Raw genomic sequence first — 25,449 nt, 5'->3', positions numbered from 1 at the left:
CCCAACAGACACTTTCGGAGATACCTGTAATGTACCTTTATAGTCACCCAGTTACGTTGTGACGTTTGGCACACCCAAAGCACTCCTACGGTATCCGGGAGTTGCACAATCTCATGGTCTAAGGAAATGATACTTGACATTCAGAAAAGCTACAGCAAACGAACTACACGATCTTTGAGCTAAGCTTAGGATTGGGTCTTGTCCATCACATCATTCTCCTAATGATGTGATCCCGTTATCAATGACATCCCCATGTCCATAGCCAGGAAACCATGACTATCTGTTGATCAACGAGCTAGTCAACTAGAGGCTCACTAGGGACACATTGTGGTCTATGTATTCACACATGTATTACGATTTCCGGATAATACAATTATAGCATGAATAATAGACAATTATCATGAACAAGGAAATATAATAATCATTTTATTATTGCCTCTAGGGCATATTTCCAACAGTCTCCCACTTGCACTAGAGTCAATCGTCTAGTTACATTGTGATGAATCGAACACCCATGGAATTCTGGTGTTGATCATGTTTTGCTCTAGGGAGAGGTTTAGTCAACGGATCTGCTACATTCAGGCGTATGTACTTTATAAATCTATGTCCCCATTTTGAACACTTTCCGAATGGAGTTGAAGCGAACGCTTGATATCCTGGGTCTTCTGTGAAACCTGGGCTCTTGGCAAGGGCAATAGGCTCCAGTTGTTGTCACAGGAAGAGAGTCATCGGCCCCCGACGCATTGGTATGAACTCTAGGTCGGTAATGACTCCTTCACCCAGATTTGCTTCTTGTGCTGCCCGAGGCTGCCATGTACTCCCGCTTCAACATGTAGATCCGGCCACAACGCTTTTGCTTGTCAACTGCACCAGCTTTACTGCCACCATTCAAAATATACACGTATCCCGGTTTGTGACTTAGAGTCATCCAGATCTGTGTCAAGCTAGCATCGACGTAACCCTTTATAGACAGAGCTCTCGTCAACCTCCATAAACGAGAACATTCCTTAGTCCTTTTTCAGGTACTTCAAGGATATTCTTGGACCGTTGTTCAGTGTTCCATGCCGGGATTACTTTGGTACCTTCCTACCAAACTCATGCAAGGTTTACATCAGGTCTGGTACACAGCATAGCATACATGATAGACCCTATGGCCGAGGCATAGGGGACGACACTCATCTTTTCTCTATCTTCTGCCGTGGTCGGGCATTGAGCCATGCTCAATCTCGTACCTTGCAATACAGGCAAGAACCCCTTCTTTGACTGATCCATTTTGAACTTCTTCAATATCTTGTCAAGGTACGTACTCTGTGAAAGACCAATGAGGCGTCTCGATCTATCTCTATAGATCTTGATGCCTAATATATAAGCAGCTTCTCCAAGGTCCTTCATTGAAAAACACTTGTTCAAGATAGGCCTTTATGCTTTCCAAGAATTCTATATCATTTCCCATCAACAGTATGTCATCCACATACAATATGAGAAATGCTACAGAGCTCCCACTCACTTTCTTGTAAATGCAGGCTTCTCCATAAGTCTGCATAAACCCAAACGCTTTGATCATCTCATCAAAGCGAATGTTCCAACTCCGAGATGCTTGCACCAGCCCATAAATCGAGCGTTGGAGCTTGCACACCTTGTCAGCATTCTTAGGATCGACAAAACCTTCCGGCTGCATCATATACAATTCTTCCTTAAGGAAACCATTAAGGAATGCCGTTTTGACGTCCATTTGCCATATCTCATAATCATAGAATGCGGCAATTGCTAACATGATTCGGACGGACTTCAGCTTCGCTACGGGTGAGAAAGTCTCATCGTAGTCAACCCCTTGAACTTTTCGATAACCCTTAGCGACAAGCCGAGCTTTATAGATGGTCACATTACCATCCGCGTCTGTCAAGATCCATTTATTTTCTATGGCTCGCCGATCAACAGGCAAGTCAGTCAAAGTCCATACTTTGTTTTCATACATGGATCCTATCTCGGATTTCATGGCTTCCAACCATTTGTCGGAATCCAGGCCCGCCATCGCTTCTTCATAGTTCGAAGGTTCACCGTTGTCTAACAAAATGATTTCCAAGACAGGGTTGCCGTACCACTCGGGTGCGGAACGTGTCCTTGTGGACCTATGAAGTTCAGTAGCAACTTGGTCTGAAGTTTCATGATCATCATCATCAACTTCCTCTCTAGTCGGTGCAGGCACCTCAGGAACATTTTCTTGAGCTGTGCCACTTACCGGCTCAAGAGGTAATACTTCATCAAGTTCTACCTTCCTCCCACTTATTTCTTTCGAGAGAAACTCTTTCTTTAGAAAGGACCCATTCTTGGCAACAAAGATCTTGCCTTCGGATCTGAGGTAGAAGGTATACCCAACAGTTTCTTTAGGGTATCCTATGAAGACGCATTTTTCCGACTTGAGTTCGAGCTTTTCAGGTTGAAGTTTCTTGACATAAGCATCGCATCCCCAAACTTTTAGAAACGACAGCTTAGGTTTCTTCCCAAACCATAATTCATACGGTGTCGTCTCAACGGATTTCTACGGAGCCCTATTTAAAGTGAATGCGGCAGTCTCTAAAGCATAGCGCCAAAATGATAGCGGTAAATCGGTAAGAGACATCATAGATCACACCATATCTAATAGAGTGCGATTACGACGTTCGGACACACCATTACGCTGAGGTGTTCCAGGCGGCGTGAGTTGTGAAACTATTCCACATTTTCTTAAGTGTGTGCCAAATTCGTGACTCAAGTATTCTCCCCCACGATCTGATCGCAAGAACTTGATTTTCCTGTCACGTTGATTCTCAACCTCACTCTGAAATTCCTTGAACTTTTCAAAGGTCTCAGACTTGTGTTTCATTAAGTAGACATACCCATATCTACTCAAGTCATCAGTGAGGGTGAGAACATAACGATAGTCACCGCGAGCCCCAACACTCATTGGACCGCACACATCAGTATGTATGATTTCCAATAAGTTGGTTGCTCGCTCCATTGTTCCTGAGAATGGAGTCTTGGTCATTTTACCCATGAGGCATGGTTCGCACATGTCAAATGATTCGTAATCAAGAGACTCTAAAAGTCCATCTGCATGGAGCTTCTTCATGCGTTTGACACCTATGTGACCAAGGCGGCAGTGCCACAAGTATGTGGGACTATCATTATCAACCTTACATCTTTTGGTATTCACACTATGAATATGTGTAGCATTACGCTCGAGATTCATTAAGAATAAACCATTCACCATTGGAGCATGACCATAAAATATATCTCTCATATAAATAGAACAACCATTATTCTCGGATTTAAATGAGTAGCCATCTCGAATTAAACGAGATCCTGATACAATGTTCATGCTCAAAGCTGGCACTAAATAACAATTATTGAGGTTTAAAACTAATCCCGTAGGTAAATGTAGAGGTAGCATGCCGACGGCAATCACATCGACCTTGGAACCATTCCCGACGCGCATCGTCACCTCGTCCTTCGCCAGTCTCCGCTTATTCCGCAACTCCTGCTTTGAGTTACAAATGTGAGCAACCGCACTGGTATCAAATACCCATGAGCTACTACGAGTACTGGTAAGGTACACATCAATTACATGTATATCACATATACCTTTTGTGATGCCGGCCTTCTTGTCCGCTAAGTATTTGGGGCAGTTCCGCTTCCAGTGACCACTTCCCTTGCAATATAAACACTCAGTCTCGGGCTTGGGTCCATTCTTTGGCTTCTTCCCGGCAGCTTGCTTACCGGGTGCGGCAACTCCCTTGCCGTCCTTCTTGAAGTTCTTCTTACCCTTGCCTTTCTTGAACTTAGTGGTTTTATTCACCATCAACACTTGATGTTCCTTTTTGACTTCTACCTCTGCTGATTTCAGCATTGCAAATACTTCAGGAATGGTCTTTTCCATCCCCTGCATATTGAAGTTCATCACAAAGCTCTTGTAGCTCAGTGGAAGCGACTGAAGGATTCTATCAATGACCGCGTCATCCGGGAGATTAACTCTCAGCTGAGTCAAGCGGTTATGCAACCCAGACATTTTGAGTATGTGCTCACTGACAGAACTATTTTCCTCCATCTTATAGCTGAAGAACTTGTCGGAGACTTCATATCTCTTGACCCGGGCATGTGCTTGGAAAACCATTTTCAGCTCTTCGAACATCTCATATGCTCCATGTCGCTCAAAACGCTTTTGGAGCCCCGGTTCTAGCTGTAAAGCATGCCGCACTGAACGAGGGAGTATTCATCAGCACGTGTCTGCCAAGCGTTCATAACGTCTTGGTTCTGTGGGACGGGTGCATCACCTAGCGGTGCTTCTAGGACATAATCTTTCTTGGCAGCTATGAGGATGATCCTCAGGTTCCGGACCCAGTCCGTATAGTTGCTGCCATCATCTTTCAGCTTGGTTTTCTCTAGGAACGCGTTGAAGTTGAGGACAACGTTGGCCATTTGATCTACAAGACATATTGTAAAGATTTTAGACTAAGTTCATGATAATTAAGCTCATCTAATCAAATTATTCAATGAACTCCCACTTAGATAGACATCCCTCCAGTCATCTAAGTATAACATGATCCGAGTTGACTAGGCCGTGTCCGATCATCACGTGAGACGGACTAGTCAACATCGGTGAACATCTTCATGTTGATCGTATCTTCTATACGACTCATGCTCGACCTTTCGGTCTTCTGTGTTCCGAGGCCATGTCTGTACATGCTAGGCTCGTCAAGTCAACCTAAGTGTATTGCGTGTGTAAATCTGTCTTACACCCGTTGTATGTGAACGTTGGAATCTATCACACCCGATCATCACGTGGTGCTTCGAAACAACGAACTGTCGCAACGGCGCATAGTTAGGGAGAACACTTTCTTGAAATTATTATGAGGGATCATCTTATTTACTACCGTCGTTCTAAGTAAACAAGATGCAAAAACATGATAAACATCACATGCAATCAAATAATAGTGACATGATATGGCCAATATCATATAACTCCTTTGATCTCCATCTTGGGGCTCCATGATCATCTTGTCACCGGCATGACACCATGATCTCCATCATCATGATCTCCATCATCATGTCTCCATGAAGTTGCTCGCCAACTATTACTTCTACTACTATGGCTAACACGTTTAGCAATAAAGTAAAGTAATTTACATGGCATTTCTCAATGACACGCAGGTCGTACAAAAAAATAAAGACAACTCCTATGGCTCCTGCCGGTTGTCATACTCATCGACATGCAAGTCGTGATTCCTATTACAAGAACATGATCAATCTCATACATCACATATATCATTCATCATTCATCACAACCTTTGGCCATATCACACCACAAAACACTTGCTGCAAAAACAAGTTAGACGTCCTCTAATTGTTGTTGCAAGTTTTTACGTGGCTGCTATAGGTTTCTAGCAAGAACGTTTCTTACCTACGCTAAAACCACAACGTGAATTGCCAATTTCTATTTACACTTCATAAGGACCCTGTTCATCGAATCCGATCCGACTAAAGTGGGAGAGACAGACACCCGCCAGCCACCTTATGCAACTAGTGCATGTCAGTCGGTGGAACCGGCCTCACGTAAGCGTACGTGTAAGGTTGGTCCGCTCCGCTTCATCCCACGATGCCGCCGAATCAAGATAAGACTACTAACGGCAAGCAAATTGACAATATAGACGCCCACAACTACTTTGTGTTCTACTCGTGCATAGTAACTACGCATAGACCTAGCTCATGATGCCACTGTTGGGGAACGTTGCAGAAAACAAAAAAAATCCTATGTTTCACCAAGATCAATCTATGGAGTCAACTAGCAACGAGAGGAGAGTGCATCTACATAGCCTTGTAGATCGCGAGCGGAAGCGTTCAAGAGAACGGGGATGATGGAGTCGTACTCGTCGTGATCCAAATCACTGATGACCAAGTGCCGAACGGACGGCACCTCCGCGTTCAACACACGTATGGAGCGGATGACGTCTCCTCCTTCTTGATCCAGCAAGGGGGAAGGAGGGGTTGATGAAGATCCAGCAGCACGACGGCATGGTGGTGGATGCAGCAGTGATCGCAGCAGGGCTTCGCCGAGCTTCTGCGAGAGGGAGAGGTGTAGCAGGGGAGAGGGAGGCGCCAAGACTTGAGGTGCGGCTGCCCTCCCTCCCCCCCTTTATATAGGCCCCCTGGGGGGCGCCGGCCCTGGAGATGGGATCTCCCAAGGGGGCGGCGGCCAAGGGGGGTGGAGTGCCCCCAAGGCAAGTGGAGGCGCCCCCCCCCCCACCCTAGGGTTTCCAACCCTAGGCGCAGGGGGCCCAAAGGGGGGCGCACCAGCCCACTATGGGCTGGTTCCCCTCCCCACTTCAGCCCATGGGGCCCTCCGAGATGGGTGGCCCCACCCGGTGGACCCCGGGACCCATCCGGTGGTCCCGGTACAATATCGGTGACCCCGAATCTTTCCCGATGGCCGAAACTACACTTCCTATATATAATTCTTCCCTCCGTACCATTCTGGAACTCCTCGTGATGTCCAGGATCTCATCCGGGACTCCGAACAACTTTCGGATTACTGCATACTCATATCTCTACAACCCTAGCGTCACCGAACCTTAAGTGTGTAGACCCTACGGGTTCGGGAGACACGTAGACATGACCGAGATCTCGTTATCGGCAAGTCTCTTTACTCGTTCCGTAACACATCATCCCGTGATCAACTCCTTGATCACATTGTGCACATTATGATGATGTCCTTCCGAGTGGGCCCAGAGATACCTCTCCGTCATACGGAGTGACAAATCCCAGTCTCGATTCGTGCCAACCCAACAGACACTTTCGGAGACACCTGTAATGTACCTTTATAGTCACCCAGTTACGTTGTGACGTTTGGCACACCCAAAGCACTCCTACGGTATCCGGGAGTTGCACAATCTCATGGTCTAAGGAAATGATACTTGACATTCAGAAAAGCTACAGCAAACGAACTACACGATCTTTGAGCTAAGCTTAGGATTGGGTCTTGTCCATCACATCATTCTCCTAATGATGTGATCCCGTTATCAATGACATCCCCATGTCCATAGCCAGGAAACCATGACTATCTGTTGATCAACGAGCTAGTCAACTAGAGGCTCACTAGGGACACATTGTGGTCTATGTATTCACACATGTATTACGATTTCCGGATAATACAATTATAGCATGAATAATAGACAATTATCATGAACAAGGAAATATAATAATCATTTTATTATTGCCTCTAGGGCATATTTCCAACAGTATACATCAGCCGAAGCTTAATAGACGTCAGCGACTGAGCGGAGCGTGCCGGGTTGGACTGCGTAAGCTCCTGCCTTGTTGAAGGAGGTAGCTAGGTCTGCTCACTGGCGGTGTACGCAACGTGCAGGAGTTCCCGGGGAGATGGCCCATGACCCCTGGGGGCATAGGTTTAGTCCGGCGTGCTGGCCTCTCTATTAAGCCTAGGTCGAGTTGCGGCGTATTGTTTGGCTGAGGCCGGGCATGACCCATAAAAGTGTGTCCGGTCGGAGTTAATCGAGTGTGGTGGGTAAGTTGGTGCACCCCTGCAAGAAAGAAAACATCTATCGATAGCCTGCCCTACGGTAACGGACACTTGGAGTTGTATCCCGATCGATACAACTAGAACTGGATATCTGAGATGAGAATGGACTGTGATGAGAAATGGATATGAGAAATGGAGACGAGAACTGAATAGCATGGCTTTGGGATTGCTTTCTTGTAGGGAGTCAAGAAAGGATCTCTGTCCGAGGTTGATAACACCTGTACTACTTTACTTTATGCTACTCTACTCCCTCCTGTTGCTGCAAGATGGTGGTTTCCAGAAGATGTTAGTCTTCGATAGGCTAGGCTTTTCCCTTCCCTTCTGGCATTCTGTAGTTTAGTCCACAGATACAACACATTTCTTTGATACAGATGCATACTTAGTTTAGATCTGATGTAAGTCTTGCGAGTACTTTGGATGAGTACTCACGGTTGCTTTGCTACTTCTTTTTCCCCCATACCCGATTGTTGCGATCAGATGACGGATCCCAGGAGCCAGACGACGCCACTGATGACTACTACTATCCGGAGGATGCCTACTACTACGTGAAGACCGTAGCCGACTAGGAGTAGTTAGGAGGCTCCCAGGCAGGAGGCCTTGCCTTTTCGATCGTTGTTGCTTTTGTGCTAGCCTTCTTAAGGCAATGTTGTTTAATTCATGTTTGTACTCAGATATTGTTGCTTCCGCTGACTCTTATGTATTCGAGCCTTCGAGGCTCCTTGCTTGTAATATAAAAGTTGTATTATTTTAACTTGTGTCTAGAGTTGTGTTGTGATATCTTCCGTTCTTTATCTTGATCGTACACATTTACATGTATGATTAATGTACGGTCAAATCGGGGGCGTCGCGTCTCCGAGGCACAGGTCGATTTTTTTTTCGGTCTTGATCCTTATCGATCTCGTCTTCTGCTGTCTTTCCCATCTGGTATGTCGCCCGCCTGCTCTATCCCTTCCAGAGTCCGGACTCCCTGGTTTTGCAAGATTGGCCGCTGCTGGGCTGCTACCTGGCTGGATCGGTCCCCTGCTGGCTCGCTTCTCCCAGATCGCCACTGACGCCCCTGCTGCCGCGCGCATCTCTTGCCTGCTGTCCCGCCGCTAGGACTCCGGTTGAAGGCTGCGCCTGCGTCTCCGCCGCTTCTGCCTGCCCGTCGCCTCTTCTGCGCAACACACCTTGGCTGTGTCCGCTCCTCAGCGCTGCTCTGGTCAGCTGCTTCGCTGCTGTATTCCTGTTGGCTGCTGATTGATTATTCATTGGGTGCTTGCATAGCATTGTCCATCTCGTTAGCAGGCTGCGTTTTTGCATTGCGGTGGATTATCATAATCCTGTTTGCCCAACCTGATTTTGCCTATTTCCGTGCCTAATTTTCTACAGCCAATTGTAAAGTAAGCACAGTGCAGCATAGTTCAGCAAAAGCAAACCGAGCCTAAGAGAATATGCCTTTTTCTGAGCTGGGATGTGTTTTCTTGAAGCAGGTTATTATTTGGCTCAGTAGCTCTGCTAAGACTTGGTGGTTAGCCACTTTTTTCGATCTTAGGTACTGACATCGGGTTAGCCCCTGTGTTTGACCATTTTCACTATTCCACTAATAGACTACGAAGCAAGTGTGTTATACTGTCATGCGCTGTACATTCTAATACTGATAACTAAGTACCTTTTATTCAATCATCAGGTATTCAGGAGCTCTGCGTGCTACATCAAGTACTTCACAATCAGGAGAAGCAAGTACTTCCAATCAATCGCAGAACGACCAATAATTGCAATGGCCAAACAATCAGGATCTCTCAGCACCTCAGCCTTTTATTTCACATGGTCCTGTCAGCTCAACAACAAGCAACAGGGACCTTGAAAATTCACTACAAAAGACTTACGAAAACGCTATAAGGAGCCAGATAGAGGTAATAATCATCTTTTCCCTAAGGTGGCCTGCTTTAATCTTACTATGGTATTTGTGATCGGCCTAGCAATTGTGTAATGTTCTGAATAACCAGATAGACGTATTTCTGAATAACACACACATGTTCGGAAATGTTCAATGAGGGATGTCACCAAATGATAACCTAATGAATTTGAACCATTCAATCAGCAGCCAATTGCCTACATTAGTTTGCACGATTCGCCAAATAGATTAGTTCGTTGCGCTGGATATGTTCCTGGCAATATTTGTGGCAAATATATCTAGTGCAAACCAATGTGAAAATTTCCAAAACTTTCTGAAAACTTATATAGAGTACGATATTAGGCCATTAGCCTTCAAAATGTCCAGCTGAAACTCCACAGGGGTTGGGAACGTTGCAAAGGATTTAGCCTTCAAAATGTCCAGCTGAAACTCCACAGGGGTTGGGAACGTTGCAAAGGAGAAAGTGTTGATGCTATTGTAATTTTCTCCATTTTCTCGGGAACTAAATACAAGCTGAATCAATTTTTTAATTTTACATGGTGGTATATTTATTGGTTAAGCATTATCTTCACACTGGTTTTGAAATAAAAAATCATGATCTTCTGATATTAGAAGCAATGTAATCTGCATGACACCTAATATTTGATCTGCACTGATATATCCAATGTCTATCAATGCACAATTGTCTGTTGTTATGTTGGTGACTAGTAGTTGTAATTTTTTACATGCCCATGGTTGAAATCTATAGGCATGCAAAAATTCATTTCTTTTGTATCACGTTATTCAGTTCTGTTGCTATCTTGAAATACCCTTGATTCTTAACGATCAATCCAGTATTCTAATATACTCCCTCCGTCCCAAAATAAGTGACTCGACTTTGTACTAGGCTAGTACAAAGTCGAGTCACTTATTTTGGGACAGAGGGAGTATTTGTTATGATCATAAGTACCTGTAGACAGTAAACATTATTCATCAGCTTCAAACGGTTTTTCTTTGTCATCGTTGCTGGATTATAATCTGCAACTTTCTTCAAGACATAAATGGTTGCCTAAATGTCTAGCAGTGACAAATGAGCCCTGGCCAATGCCAAGAAGTAACTAAATCATATGACAAGCTTCCTGGGAACACAATAACTTCATGTGATTATCCTTTCATTATTGCTCTGTCTGGCCAACATAATTCATTGGTCGCTTGTTTCCAGATGTTGCAAATCCAATTGCAAATGGTGCAGCAAGAGGCAACAGCATTGGCAACTAACAATGAGAATGCTGAACAAGCAAAAAATGAGTGAAGTGGCATATATGGTGAAGCGTGATCTTGATAAACATGCAGAGAGTATAGATGGAGATTTTGCAATGCCTTTGGTGGGGGCTCGCTTATGTAAATGTTAGCACCCCTATCAACATCAGATGTTTGTTCGTTTAATGTGCTAGTTTGCGTAGCTTAAATCTTGCTGTCAAACCAGGATTATACCTTAGAAAGAAAGGGAGTCATGTTGTAGAGCTGACTAATTTGACAACATCTGTGAGACCAAGCAAAAATGCATCTGCTGGGGAACATTTTTCAACATGCTATCAGAACTAAACCTTCTATATAGAAAATGCCCTCGGTTCTGCCCCTGTCCAACAAATTTGCCCGTGTGATGATTGTAAATAAATGTGTGGTATGATCGGATGTAAATTTTCTTGATTTGTGTGTTTGGATGATCCAAATTTACATGCTTTCACTTTGGCGGTATGTCAGATACTGTAATATCAGCTAAGAGCAGCAATGATAGGCCCCTTATGTTTTGGAGTTTGTTGACATAAACAGTATGAGACTTATGTGTTTGCTAGTGCACACAGAGTAACAGGTCGTCCCTGATGTATCAAGGAGTTTGATGCAAACGACGAAGATAATCTCCCTGCATAGCAGTGAAGCTTATCACCGAAGATTAAGCTATCAAGAGTGACCCCTAAAAATTGCTGAAGTCGAAGCAATTGGTTTGGTGCATGTCCGAAGCAAATGACTGCGTACGAGGAAGAATAAAGACGAAGTGAAGACATAGCATTTATTTCGTTGTTCTTCTTTCATTGAGTCATAGGACCACCGTATTATTAAGAAGGGTATAGCGTTTCAAAGCTTTGATTCTCTGATGCTAAACCCAAAACCTATGAAAGCTGTGAGAGAAATCTCTTTGTGCTCCGAGCAAATACTTGTCATCAAGAGACTGTGATCTTCTTCGCTGCGAGAGATTTGTCTCGGACCGAGGAGTTAGCATTACTTGTTCCTCAAGTAATGTTACCGTTGCTCCACCGACCGTTGTGAACGTGTCGGTTGGCCATTGGCTGGACCTCGTGTCCAAAATGGTCATTTCCCATCTAGGAAGGCCGCGGCTCTGTTTGATTTTGAAAAGATTATTGAGCAACCCCCTCTCTGAGCGATTTGAATTTAAAATCCACCGAGAGAAAAACCCTAGAGCCGAAGAATTAGATAGTGGTTCAGCATCACTAGAATCTAAGTTTAATACGCTCCGCCTATTACTCTTGAGAGCTGCAAACTCTCTAGACGGTTAGGTGTCAATTTCTTCAGAGACCAAGAGTGATTGTGGTCCTCGAAGAAGAAGTCTGTAAAGGTTTGGAGATCGCCTTCAAGTATCTACCACGAGTAATCATCATCGGTTGACGAATCATTTGTTGAGGAGAATAGGGTGAAGAGAGTTTATCTTCCGTCTTAAGTCACAGCCCCTCCAACCAGACGTAGTCCTTGTGCAGGAGGACGGACTGGTCGAACAAATACCTTGTCGCCATCGAGCATCTTCGGTTACCTCTGTCACTCATGTTTACTTTCGATGCATTCTATTCATGTAATTTACTTTGATGCATGCTTAGTTTCCCTTCGATACATCTGTGTAGTTCATCTTAGCTTGTTTATCCTTTATTCCGCTACTGGGTTCTGAGATATTTAAGTTTTTTGAAGAAAGTTTAAAACTCCCATTCACCCCCTTTGGTAGACATACTTCGTTCCTACAATTGGTATCAGAACAAGGTACTCCTTGACTCTGCTCATTTTAGTCTAACGACTTTGGAGTTTAAGTATGTCTTTAGTGAACTACAAGTCGCATCTCAAGATTCCCATATTCGATGGGACGGACTATCCCTTCTGGAAGGAGAAGATGAAGATTCGTCTTCGAGCTATAGATGATGACATGTGGAACATGGTGCATATCGGGTTCACAATTGTTATTAATTCCTCAAGCTCCTACTGATGAAGAACAGAAGCTCATTCAACTAGATGCTCAATCCAAAGATGAAATTGGTGGCCATCTTTCTTGTGTTCAATTCCTTCGGTATCGCCAGTGTCAGACTGCAAAGGAGCTATGCGATGTCCTCGAAAGGATCAATGAAGGAGTTTCATCTCAGAAAGAGGCCCGGATTGGTACTCTTCGGGCGAAGTTCAATCACTTTAAGCGAATTGGAAATGAAAGTTGTCGGCAAACCCTCGATTGACTCGGTGACATAGCAAATGAACTTCAAGGACTCGGCGCCAAAGACATCACTGCCCATGAGGTTGTGAAGAAACTGCTTCGATCGCTTGACACCTCATTTGACACGCTTGTTCTAATGATTCAAGAGCGTCTTGATTTCAAAAGCCTCAACTCAGCTGATGTCATGGAAATACTGAACACACACGAGGAACAGGAAGAAGAGAAAAGAGATCTGTATGGCTCAACTCAACGCAAAAATCAGGCTCTCAAGGTTGTGGCCGATTCCTCCCCGGAAGGAAATGCCGAAGAAGATTTGGATGATCTGGAATGTCTCAGCAAAGATCTCGCACTGATCACGAAGCGATTCCAATGTTTCCACAAGAAGAATCAGTTCTAGAAAAGAAGTTCAAGCAACTATGGGGATTCAAAATCTTCAAAACCTGCCGGAGAATACACCTGCTTCAAGTGCAAAAAGCCTGGACACCTCATTTAGGACTGCCTTCTCTGGGAAGCTGAAATCCGTTCTAGTGGGAGATATGATTTGATCAATCATTGAGGCAAAAGCAAGAGCAAGAACTACGACTCCGATGATGAGAAGAAAACAAAGAAGTTCTTCAAGAAGAAGGACAACTCCACCTCAAAATCATCGTCAAGATCTTCCTCAAAGAATCCTTCCAAGTCCTCCCCCAACCGCAAGAATACTTCTCGCAAAGCCAAGGCTTACATCTGCAAGGAAATGGATTCTGAAGAAGAAGAATCGTCAGGTTCCAAAGAAGAAGAAGAATCCGATGAAGATTCCGACTCCGGCATGGCCGGCATAGCATGTGCCTCCTCTACTGTGACAAACTTCTTCGGGAATCCTTGAAGTGACAATGAATGTCCTGCTTACTACTTCATGGCCAAGGCTTCGAAAGAAAAGGTTTCCTCCAAACATCACAAGACTCACTCTAGTGATCAATATTCTTCTGATGAGGATGACCATGCTAAGTTGATAAAAATGCTAATATTCTACAAAATTCTCTTGAGAAAATTGAGAAAACCCTCAGGAAATCTGAAGGGTTGTTGGTTGAGGAGATGGAGGAAAACCAGTCACTGACCGAAGAGTATTCCACTCTCAAGTCACAATGGATGAACTCTCAACTCGTCATGATTTTCTCTCAGCAGACCACGAAAGATTGACCTATGATTACCTGAAAAGTAAACAGGAACTCGAGGCGCTGAGAGAGGCTCATGAGGATTTGATGAAATAAAATTCTCTTCTCACCCAACAACTTAAAGAGAAACCTGAAGCGTTTGAGCCACCATGTTTAAAATGCATTGAAAAATAATGCTGAATCATCTGTGAACACTAACACCTCGATCGAGGAAAATAGTTCTGTTTATGATGAAAATGCTAGGTTGAACGATCTTCTTCAGACGGGGATGTTCAAATCTCTCAAAGGACACCAAACCCTTCGTGATGTTCTAAAGAAATCTGTTCTTCACAAAAATCCCCCAAAGGAAGGTATCGGTTTAGAAAGGAAACCGAATGAAGATGGTACTTACTGGGAACCACATCAATATCCTCAAACTGTGTGGGTTCCTGCAAAGAGCAAAATGCTCGACCCTGCATTACTTTCAGGATATAACTCTCCGATTCCTGAATATCCTGATGATGATTCCCTGAACAACTATAAGCTGTTCAAGGATCAACATGGTGAGACAGTTGCTCGCTATGTTGGACCCAATAGCAGAAATGCCCCCCACAAAGAAAGCTATTTGGGTGCCAAAGAAAACTGTTGATGCTCTGCCTGTTTCTACTCGACTAATCTTGCAGGCACAAAGGATTCGACAGAATGAATATATGCATACGGGATACACTCGTTATGCTCATTCATCTGGAAATAATTTCAATGCTTACTCTTTCAATTATACTCGCTCCTTATCGAGTAACAACTATGCTTATCGAAAGAAAACCTATCCTGCTCGTTCATTTGTTTCGAAGCCCCACCTGCAAAGATGTGGGCGGTTAAGAAAGCCTAATCCTTCTGCAGGACTATGTCTCCGGGTGTTTGGGCAGTGGATGCACTAGTCATATGACTAGAGACAAGTCGTTGTTTGTCGACCCCAACTTAATTGCTTCTCCTCTGACGTATATCACTTTTGGCGACAACAACAAAGGAAAGGTAATTGGGCTAGGTAAAAATGCTATCTCCAAGGATAAGTCTATTGATGATGTGTTGCTTATTCAATCCCTTGGATTCAATCTCATGTCAGTTGGCGAGCTATGTGATTTGGGCATGCTAGTTTTATTCTGTATTTCCAAATGCATTGTCTTCATGGCCTCTGACTATTTCTTTGTCTTTGAGGGAATTAGAAAAGGTGATCTTTATATTGTGGATTTCTCTAAGGTTCCCTCAGTCCAAACTTGTTTGCTTGTAAAAGCAACCGAAGGATGGCTGTGGCACCACAGACTTGGTCATGCAGGTATGAGAAATTTGCAGACTCTGGTGAAGAAAAATCATCTCCGTGGGATTCCTGATGTAAAATTCGACAAGAATCATCTCTGTGCTGCCTGTGAGGCTAGTAAATTGGCTAAGAAGCATCATTCATCCAAGATAGTTACGACCACAACAAGACCTCTGGAAATTCTTCATATGGATTTATTCGGTCCACAAAATTATGCAAGCTTCGGTGGCAGTCACTATGGTCTAGTTATTGTTAATGATTTTTCTCAATACACTTGGGTATTCTTTCTCGAAGACAAGACTTGTACTCAAGATATCTTCAAAAGTTTCGCTAAGAAGGCCCAGAATGAATATGATGTGCGAATTAAGCATGTGAGAAGTGGCAACGGAACCGAGTTAAAAAATACTCACATTGCTAAATTTCTCGATGATCATGGTATCACTCTTCTCTGATGCATACACTCCCAACCATAATGGAGTTGTTGAACGTAAGAACAGAACTATCATTGAAATGGCAAGAACTATGCTCAGTGAGTACAAAACTCCCATTCGCTTCTGGGCTGATGCTATTAACACTGCTTGTCATGTTATCAATCATGTTTATCTTCACAAGTTCTTTAAGAAAACTTCATCTGAGCTTATCACTAGCAAGAAACCAAATGTTTCTTATCTACGTGTTTTTGGTGCACCTTGTTACATTCTTGATATGAATCATTCCTCCAAGTTTGCACCAAAGGCACATGAAGGTTTTCTTCTTCGCTATGGCTCAAACTTGCATACGTATCGAGTCTATAACTCTCACACATGAAAGTTATGGAAACGGTAAATGTGCAGTTTGATGAATCTAACGAATCTCAAAAGGAGCACCTGCCAAATGTGATAGATGAACCACTGACATCGGATGCTATTCGGCAAATGGCCATTGGGAGCGTCAAGCCTGTTGAAGGAAATGCAGCTGAATCATCTAACGATGATGCTCCTATGACCCGAAGCAGAACTCATCAAGCCACTGCCGAAGAAAATGCTCCTCCGAATGGAAATGAGAATCAAGATCAAAATGCCGATCAAAATGGCAATCCTGAAGGAAATGATGACACAAATACTGATGCTGATGATAATGACCATCACGAAGAAAATGCTCATCCTCGTGTGGCAAATCGAGTTGATCCATCACTAATTCTCGATGAAATTGAGAATCCAGGTTATCAACCCACAACTCGTTCGCGCACTCTTTTGGCTAACTACTGTGGCAGTTTCTCCTTTGTTTCACTAGTAGAACCTACCAAATATGAAGAAGCCATGAATGATCCAGACTGGATGAATGCCATGCAATAGGAGTTGGTGCAATTCGAATTGAATGATGTGTGGGAATTGGTTGACAAACCAAATCCCAAGAAGCACAATATCATTGGCACAAAATGGATCTCCTGCAACAAGCAAGATGAAAATTGTATTGTGGTAAGAAACAAAGCTCGTCTTGTTGCTCAAGGGTACACCCAGGTAGAAGGTATTAATTTCGATGAAACATATGCTCCTGTTGCATGCCTTGAGGCAATTCGCATTCTCCTTGCTTATGAAAATTACAATGATATCTTGCTATATCAAATGGATGTGAAAAGTGCATTCCTGAATGGTGAAATTGATGAGGAAGTGTATGTTAGACAACCACCTGGCTTTGAACACCCTGAGTTTCCTAACAAAGATTTCAGGTTGAAGAAAGCTTTATATGGGCTGAAGCTAGCCCCTCGAGTTTGGTATGACACCCTGAAGAAGTTTTTGCTCGACAAAGGGTTCAAACCAGGATCCACAGATCCCACACATTTCACTCGTGCAGTTGACAATGATTTATTCGTCTGTCAAATCTATGTGGATGATATTATCTTCGGCTGTACTAATAATGCTTGCAGCTTAGAATTCGGGAAAATGATGTCTGATAAATATCAAATGTCCATGATGCTTGAACTCAAATTCTTTCTTGGACTGCAAATTCATCAACAAGAAAATGGTATCTTCATTTCTCAGGAAAAATATATGAAGGAGTGCCTGAAGAAATTCAAAATGCAAGATTCCAAAATGAAGGGCTATAAAACTCCAATGCCCACGAATGGTAAGCTAGATGCAGATGTGTACGGTAAGGATTATGCAAGCCTATCATTCAATGATTGGATCCTTACCTATGTGCATCCAGACTTGACATTATGTTGAGTGTTTGCACGTGTGCCCGCTATCAAGCTGCACCGAAAGAATCGCATCACCAAGCAGTCAAGCGCATTCTAAGATATTTGGCTCACATCCCCACCTTAGGTTTATGGTATCCTAAGGGAGCACAGTTTGATCTTGTTGGATATCTAGACTTAGATTGGGCTGGTGACTTGGTTGATAGGAAATCTACTTCGGGAACATGTCATTTCCTTGGTAGATCATTGGTCTGTTGGTCTTCAAGGAAGCAAAATTGCGTATCATTGTCTACGGCTGAGGCCAAATATATTGTTGCTGGTTCTTGTTGCACTCAGTTATTGTCGATGAAGCAGACACTGAAGGATTATGGCATCAAGTTCAAGAACATTCCTCTATATTGTGATAACAAGAGTGCCATCAAAATTGCACACAATCCTGTGCAACACTCTCGCACGAAGCACATTGCCATCAGACATCACTTTATTCGCGATCATGTGGCTCGAGAGAATATTTTCATCAATCACGTCAAGACCGAAGACAATCTCGCTGATATTTTCACCAAGCCTCTCGACGAGAAAATATTCTGTGCGCTACGGTGTGAGCTTAATATCCTAGATCTCGCAAACGTGTAGTAAGCTAGACTCGGCACCCGTGCTAACACTTACACATCTTAGAAGGAATGGGCGCATAACACTCGAAGAGTCTGAAACTTTCGACAAAGTGAAAGTTTCTTTCTAAGAGTGAATACATTAATGAAGAACTAGACTAACCGGGTGCCATGATAATTTTGTGACGCTCGGGGTCATACAATTCTTATATAGTGGGTTAGGCCACCACAATTTTCTCTCGTTGATTTTCTCTTCGATTCATTGGATTTGATTTCTTTCCAAATGCATTTCTCTAATAGCTATTTGCTCGAGTGTTTGTGTTTTTGCCTGAGTGAAATGCAAAGGACCCTAGTTTTCCTTCTGATCTATCTCTTCTAGTCTATGCTATTCCGTTGAAAATGCTCAAATTTATCTGGAACAAAACTTATCTGGTGTCCTTGACCACGATTAAGATTCGGTCCGAACATTAATCTATTTTGGCGAAAGCTGTCCAAAATTTGGGATTTCCCGCCAAAGTCAGGACCACGGTCTTTGACGGTTGCCACGTGCAACACATCAACTACTAGTTCATCCTATCCGTTGAATCGCAATCGTCTCTGGCTAGAGACCGTCCGATCAAAAATCTCAGTGTGCGGTTATTTTCTTTCGCCTATATAAACCGCACCACACCCTTCGTCCTCCTTTACCTTCTTTCTTCTCTCCACAGAAACCCTCGCCGCAATGCTCCTCCTTGAGCTCGACGTCGACGACCCCTTCGCTGCTTAGCTGCCGAAAAGAGGTCACCAGAGTCATTCCACGTCGCTGCGAGACATCTTCTTCCTCGCGCCGCCTGTGACGCCATCGACGCCATCGATTTGACCGTACACTAATTATACACGCAAACGTGTACGATCAAGATCAGGTACTCACGGGAAGATATCACAACACAACTCTACAAATAAAATAAGTCATACAAGCATCATATTACAAGCCAGATGGCTCGAATACAAGAGCTCGATCATAGATGAGTCAGCGGAAGCAACAATATCTGAGTACAAACATAAGTTAAGCAAGTTTGCCTTAAGAAGGCTAGCAAAAACTGGGATACAGATATCGAAAGAGGCACATGCCTCCTGCCCGGGATCCTCCTAAACTACTCCTGGTCGCCGTCAGCGGCCTGCACGTAGTAGTAGGCACCTCCAGTGTAGTAGGGGTCGTTGTCGACGGTGGCATCTGGCTCCTGGACTCCATCGTATGGTCGCAACAATCGGGTATAGAAAGGGGGAAAAGGGGGAGCAAAGCAACCGTGAGTACTCATCCAAAGTACTCGCAAGCAAGGAGCTACACTACATATGCATGCATTGGTATCAAATGGAAAAGGGGTAGCATATATGGACTGAACTGCAGAATGCCGGAATAAGAGGGGGATAGCTAGTCCTATCGAAGACTACGCTTCTGTTAACCTCCATCTTGCAGTAGAAGAAGAGAGTAGATGGTAAGTTCACCAAGTAACATCGCATAGCATAATCCTACCCTGTGATCCTCCCCTCGTCGCCCTGTGAGAGAGCGATCACTGGTTATATCTGGCACTTGGAAGGGTGTGTTTTATTAAGTATCCGGTTCTAGTTGTCATAAAGTCAAGGTACAACTCTGGGTCGTCCTTTTACCGAGGGACACGGCTATTCGAATAGATCAACTTCCCTACAGGGGTGCACCACATTTCCCAACATGCTCGATTCCCTTTGTCCGGACAAACTTTTCTGGATCATGCCCGGCCTCGGAAGATCAACACGTCGCAGCCCTACCTAGGCACAACAGAGAGGTCAGCACGCCGGTCTAAATCCTATGGCGCAGGGGTCTGGGCCCATCGCCCATTGCACACCTACACGTTGCGTACGCGGCCGATGAGCAGACCTAGCCTCCCTTATACAAGAGCAGGCGTTCCAGTCCAACCCGGCGCGCGCCGCTCAGTTGCTGACATCAAGAAGGCTTTGGCTGATACCACGACGTCGAGTGCCCATAACTGTTCCCGCGTAGTTGGTTAGTGCGTATAGCCTAGTGGCCAGACTCAGATCAAATACCCATATGTCGTTAAGCATGCTATTTTGAAATAACCATGGACGCCAACCAGGGCCAAGCCCACCTCTCTCCTAGGTGGTCTCAACCTACCCTGTCGCTCCGCCACAAAGATCCACTCAGAGGGCCGGCAGGACAAACGTCCCTTCGGACCCAATCCGTGAATCACTCGCGGGTACTCTACGAGCCGACCCGTCTTTAGTCACCACAAGTATCATATATTATGTATAAGTATATACCCGTGATCACCTCCCGAGTGATCACGGCCCGATAGTATAACATGGCATACGTACAAGAATGTAGGGCCACTAGGGCCACTGATGATAAACTAGCATCCTATACTAAGCATTTAGGATTGCAGGTAAGGTATCAATAACTGTAGCAACAATGACAGGCTATGCATCAGAATAGGATTAACGGAAAGCAGTAACATGCTACACTACTCTAATGCAAGCAGTAGAGAGAAGTAGGCGATATCTGGTGATCAAGGAGGGGGGGCTTGCCTGGTTGCTCTGGCAAGGAGGGGTCATCGACACCGTAGTCGAACTGGGGTCACCGGCAGTCTCGGGGTCTACCGGAAAAGAGTAACGGAGGGGGAATACAATAAATAATAGAGCAATCAAAGTATCAAAAAGCATAACAAGACAATATGCGGTGCTAGAGGTGACCTAACGCTGTACTAAGTGATACCGGCAAAGGGGGGAAACATCCGGGAAAGTATCCCCGGTGTTTTCGCGTTTTTTGACAGATGAACCAGAGGGGGAAAGTTGCGTGTACGCTATGCTAGGGATGTGTGGCAGACGAACGGGCTGCGTATCAAGATTCGTCTCGTCGTTCTGAGCAACTTTCATGTACACAGTTTTTTTCATCCGAACTACGGTTTATTTTATATTAATTTTAAAAGATTTAATTCATTTTTAGGATTTATTTAATTATTTTAAATTAACATTATCCAGAATAGTGTTTGCTGACATCATCATGACATCAGCATGACGTCAGCCGTCAACAGTGCGTTGACTAAGTCAAACTGACATGTGGGTCCCGCATGTCATACTCTATTAACAAATTAACCAAATTAATTAGTTTAATTAACAAATTAGTCAGGTTAATTAAATAATTAGCTAATCTAATCAAGATTAATTAAGTTAATTAATTCTTTAACTAATTAATTATTTTTATTTTATTTTAACCGTTCGTTCTAATCCGGGGCTGGCCCCACTAGTCAGGGACCCAACCCAACTGGGGCGGGCGAACGGAAATGGGCACAGGGCGCGGGTGCCGCCTGAACGAGCACTGCGGGTGCCCGACCGCTGGCGACGAGAAGGGCATGGCGGAGGTGGGCGGGGCTGCCGGCGGAGGGTCTCGGGGCGCCGGTGGTGATGCGGGGCTAGGCACGCGGTTGGGGTAGCGGCAGAGGGAGCGCTCGCCGGGCGGGGCGAGGAGACGCGGTGAGGCTGCGGCGGGCGGCGCAGGCACACATCGAGCGAGGCGACGGCGAGTAGGGGGCCTCGGCGGTCGGCATGAGCGCGCGGTGGCTGGAGTTGGGGGGTGTTACGGGGCGCGGTTGCGCGGCGGCGCAGGTCAGCAGAGCGGGAGCGGGGGCGGCGAGCGGTCGCGGTGGCGCGGCGAGGCGGTCAGCGTGCGGGGTCGGCGACAAGGGGCACGGCGCGATGGGGCGGATGCGGCACGGGTCAGGTGACGCCGTGATACGTCTCCGTCGTATCTATAATTTTTGATTGTTCCATGCCAATATATTCAACTTTCATATACTTTTTGGCAACTTTTTATACTATTTTTGGGACTAACATATTGATCCAGTACCCAGTGCCAGTTCCTATTTGTTGCATGTTTTTGTTTCGCAGAATATCCATATCAAACGGAGTCCAAACGGAATAAAAATTGATGGAGATTTTTTTTGGAATATATATGATTTTTGGGAAGAAAAATCCACGCGAGACAATGCTCGAGGGGCCCACGAGGTAGGGGGCGCGCCCCTGATCCTCGTGGCCACCCCGTAAGGCGGCTGATGCCCTTCTTTTGCGGCAAGAAAGCTAATTTCCGGATAGAGATCGTGTCAAAATTTCAGCCCAATCAGAGTTACGGATCTCCGGGAATATAAGAAACGGTGAAACGGAAGAATCCGAGAACGCAGAAACAGAGAGAGACAGAGAGACAGATCCAATCTCGGAGGGGCTCTCGCCCCTCCCACGCCATGGAGGCCAAGGACCAGAGGGGAAACCCTTCTCCCTTCTAGGGAGGAGGTCAAGGAAGAAGAAGAAGGAGGGGGGCTCTCTCCCCCTCGCTTCCGGTGGCACCGGAGTGCCACCGGGGGCCATCATCATCACCGCGATCTACACCAACACCTCCGCCATCTTCACCAACATCTCCATCACCTTCCCCCCTCTATCTACAGCGGTCCACTCTCCCGCAACCCGCTGTACCCTCTACTTGAACATGGTGCTTTATGCTTCATATTATTATCCAATGATGTGTTGCCATCCTATGATGTCTGAGTAGATTTTTGTTGTCCTATCGGTGGTTGATGAATTGCTATGATTGATTTAATTTGCTTGTGGTTATGTTGCTGTCCTTTGGTGCCCATCATATGAGCGCGCGCGTGGATCACACCCTAGGGTTAGTTGTATGTTGATAGGACTATGTATTGGAGGGCAAGAGTGACAAAAGCTTCAACCTAGCATAGAAATTGATGCATACGGGATTGAAGGGGGACCAATATATCTTAATGCTATGGTTGGGTTTTACCTTAATGAACATTAGTAGTTGCGGATGCTTGCTAGTAGTTCCAATCATAAGTGCATAGAATTCCAAGTCAGGGATGACATGCTAGCAGTGGCCTCTCCCACATAATACTTGCTATCGGTCTAGTAAAGTAGTCAATTGCTTAGGGGCAATTTCGCAACTCCTACCACCACTTTTCCACACTCGCTATATTTACTTTATTGTTTCTTTATCTAAACAGCCCCTACTTTTTATTTACGTACTCTTTATTATCTTGCAAACCTATCCTACAACACCTACAAAGTACTTCTAGTTTCATACTTGTTCTAGGTAAAGCGAACGTCAAGCGTGCGTAGAGTTGCATCGGTGGTTGATAGAACTTGAGGGAATATTTGTTCTACCTTTAGCTTCTCGTTGGGTTCTACACTCTTACTTATCGAAAACTGTTGCGATCCCCTATACTTGTGGGTTATCAAGACCTTTTTCTGGCGCCGTTGCCGGGGAGGAATAGCGTGGGGTGAATATTCTCATGTGTGCTTGTTTGCTTTATCACTAAGTAATTTTTATTTGCTGTTCTTAGTTGTTTTCTATCTTTAGTTATGGGTAGGAAACGCAAAATACCAAAAAAATTAGTTGTACCTACTGAACCAATGGTTGAAGAACCACTCAAAATCTATCACACTGCTGAAGCTTATTACTTGGATCATCTTCGATCCCTTTGTGCTCGTGCCGAAACCCCAACTAGCTTAGTTGAGGGCAAATCTTTAGATGAGCATGCTTGTTATGTGCGGCACCGTATATCTGAAAAAGGGAAACTATTATGGGGTCAAATTCAACGTTTGCAATGCTATGCTTGGAATTTATGTGAAATATATGATTTTACTTGTTGCTCTGAAAACCCTAAGAAACACCTTCCCTACCAATGTGAGTTTATTGATAATGGAATCTTATCTTCATATGCTAAGGGTGTTTATAATTACTATGATGTTCAACAAATTGAAGAATTTGTTGCTTTTAAGGGTGCTTTTGAAATTGATTCTTTGATTGAAAAGTATGATGCTACTCTTCACAAATCTGAAAAATTTGCCATATTTAAATATTGCTATGATAATTATGCTTCTAATGCCTATGTTAAACCATATATTGAGTACTACTCCGCTGTCCAAGAAGAGACTAATATTTTGCAGGAGTCTATGGAAGAAAAAATTGATGAAACTGTGAGCTCATTGGATGAAAAAGATGATGAGGAGAGCGAAGAACAAAAGGAGGAAGAGCAGATTAGCTACCCATGCCCAACTTCTAATGAGAGTAACTCTTCAACTCATACATTGTTTAATTTCCCTTCGTGCTTACCGGAGGATGATTGCTATGATGATTGTTATGATCCCGTTGATTCTTTTGAAATATCCCTTTTTGATGATGCTTGCTATGCTTGTGGACAAGATGCCAATATGAATTATGCTTATGGAGATGAACTTGCTATAGTTCCTTATGTTAAACATGAAATTTTTGCTATTGCACCCACACATGATAGTCCTATTATCTTTTTGAATTCTCCCGACTACACTATATCAGAGAAGTTTGCTCTTATTAAGGATTATATTGATGGGTTGCCTTCTACCGTTGCACATGATGATTTTGATAGATATAATATGCATGTGCTTTCTGCTCCTACTTGTAATTATTATGAGAGAGGAACTATATCTCCACCTCTCTATGTTTCCAACATGATAAAATTGCAAGAAACTGTTTATACTATGCATTGGCCTTTACTAGGTGTGCATGAATTGTTATTTTATGACATGCCGATGCATAGGAAGAGAGTTAGACTTCGTAATTACATGATATATATTACCTTGTGCTCACCACTAAATTACAAATCATTGCTAATTAAAATTGGCTTTGATATACCTTGGGATCCGGGTGGATTCATTACTTGAGCACTATATGCCTAGCTTAATGGCTTTAAAGAAAGCGCTGCCAGGGAGACAACCCGAAAGTTTTAGAGAGTCATTTATTTCTGTTGTGTGCTTTTATAAAGTTTAGAAATAAAAATAATGTGCCAAGGTTTGCCTTTAGGATGTTTACATTTGCTTGATGCTTTGCACGGTGCAGGACAGAAACTTTGGCTGTAGTGCGCGATTTTACATTTTTAGCTGGAACGTCAAATGGTTCTGATTCTTTTTGCACTGTCTTCCTATACAAATTGTTTATTTTTCCTAATTTTGGCAGAATTTTTCAAGTATCAGAAGTATGGTGAATGTTCAGATTGTTAGAGACTGTTCTGTTTTAGACAGATTCTGTTTTTGATGCATAGTTTGCTTGTTTTGATGAAACTATCAATTTATATCAGTGGATTAAGCCATGAAAAAGTTATATTACAGTAGACACAATGAAAAAGTAAAATATGAATTGGTTTGCAACAGTACTTAGGCTAGTGATTTGCTCTATTATACTAATGTATCTTACCGAGTTTTCTGTTGAAG

The 25,449-nt window shown here is 44.0% G+C and overlaps 1 long non-coding RNA gene across 5 annotated transcripts; it reads left to right on the top strand.

The window, feature by feature from the left end:
* Nucleotides 1-8,466: 8,466 nt before the first annotated feature.
* Nucleotides 8,467-11,260, top strand: LOC125543578. 5 transcript variants are annotated; one of them, XR_007298581.1, is made up of 4 exons: nt 8,467-8,774; nt 9,046-9,107; nt 9,243-9,468; nt 10,672-11,260. It is a non-coding gene; the product is annotated as an uncharacterized LOC125543578 (long non-coding RNA). The 5 variants fall into 5 exon arrangements; XR_007298579.1 differs by having other exon boundaries at nt 8,467-8,955; XR_007298580.1 differs by having other exon boundaries at nt 8,470-9,120.
* The last annotated feature ends 14,189 nt before the right edge of the window (nt 11,261-25,449 follow it).

Source organism: Triticum urartu, chromosome 3, assembly GCF_003073215.2.
Source record: "Triticum urartu cultivar G1812 chromosome 3, Tu2.1, whole genome shotgun sequence".
NCBI classification, from domain to species: Eukaryota; Viridiplantae; Streptophyta; class Magnoliopsida; order Poales; family Poaceae; genus Triticum; species Triticum urartu.
This window is presented reverse-complemented; position numbering and strand designations above follow the sequence as displayed.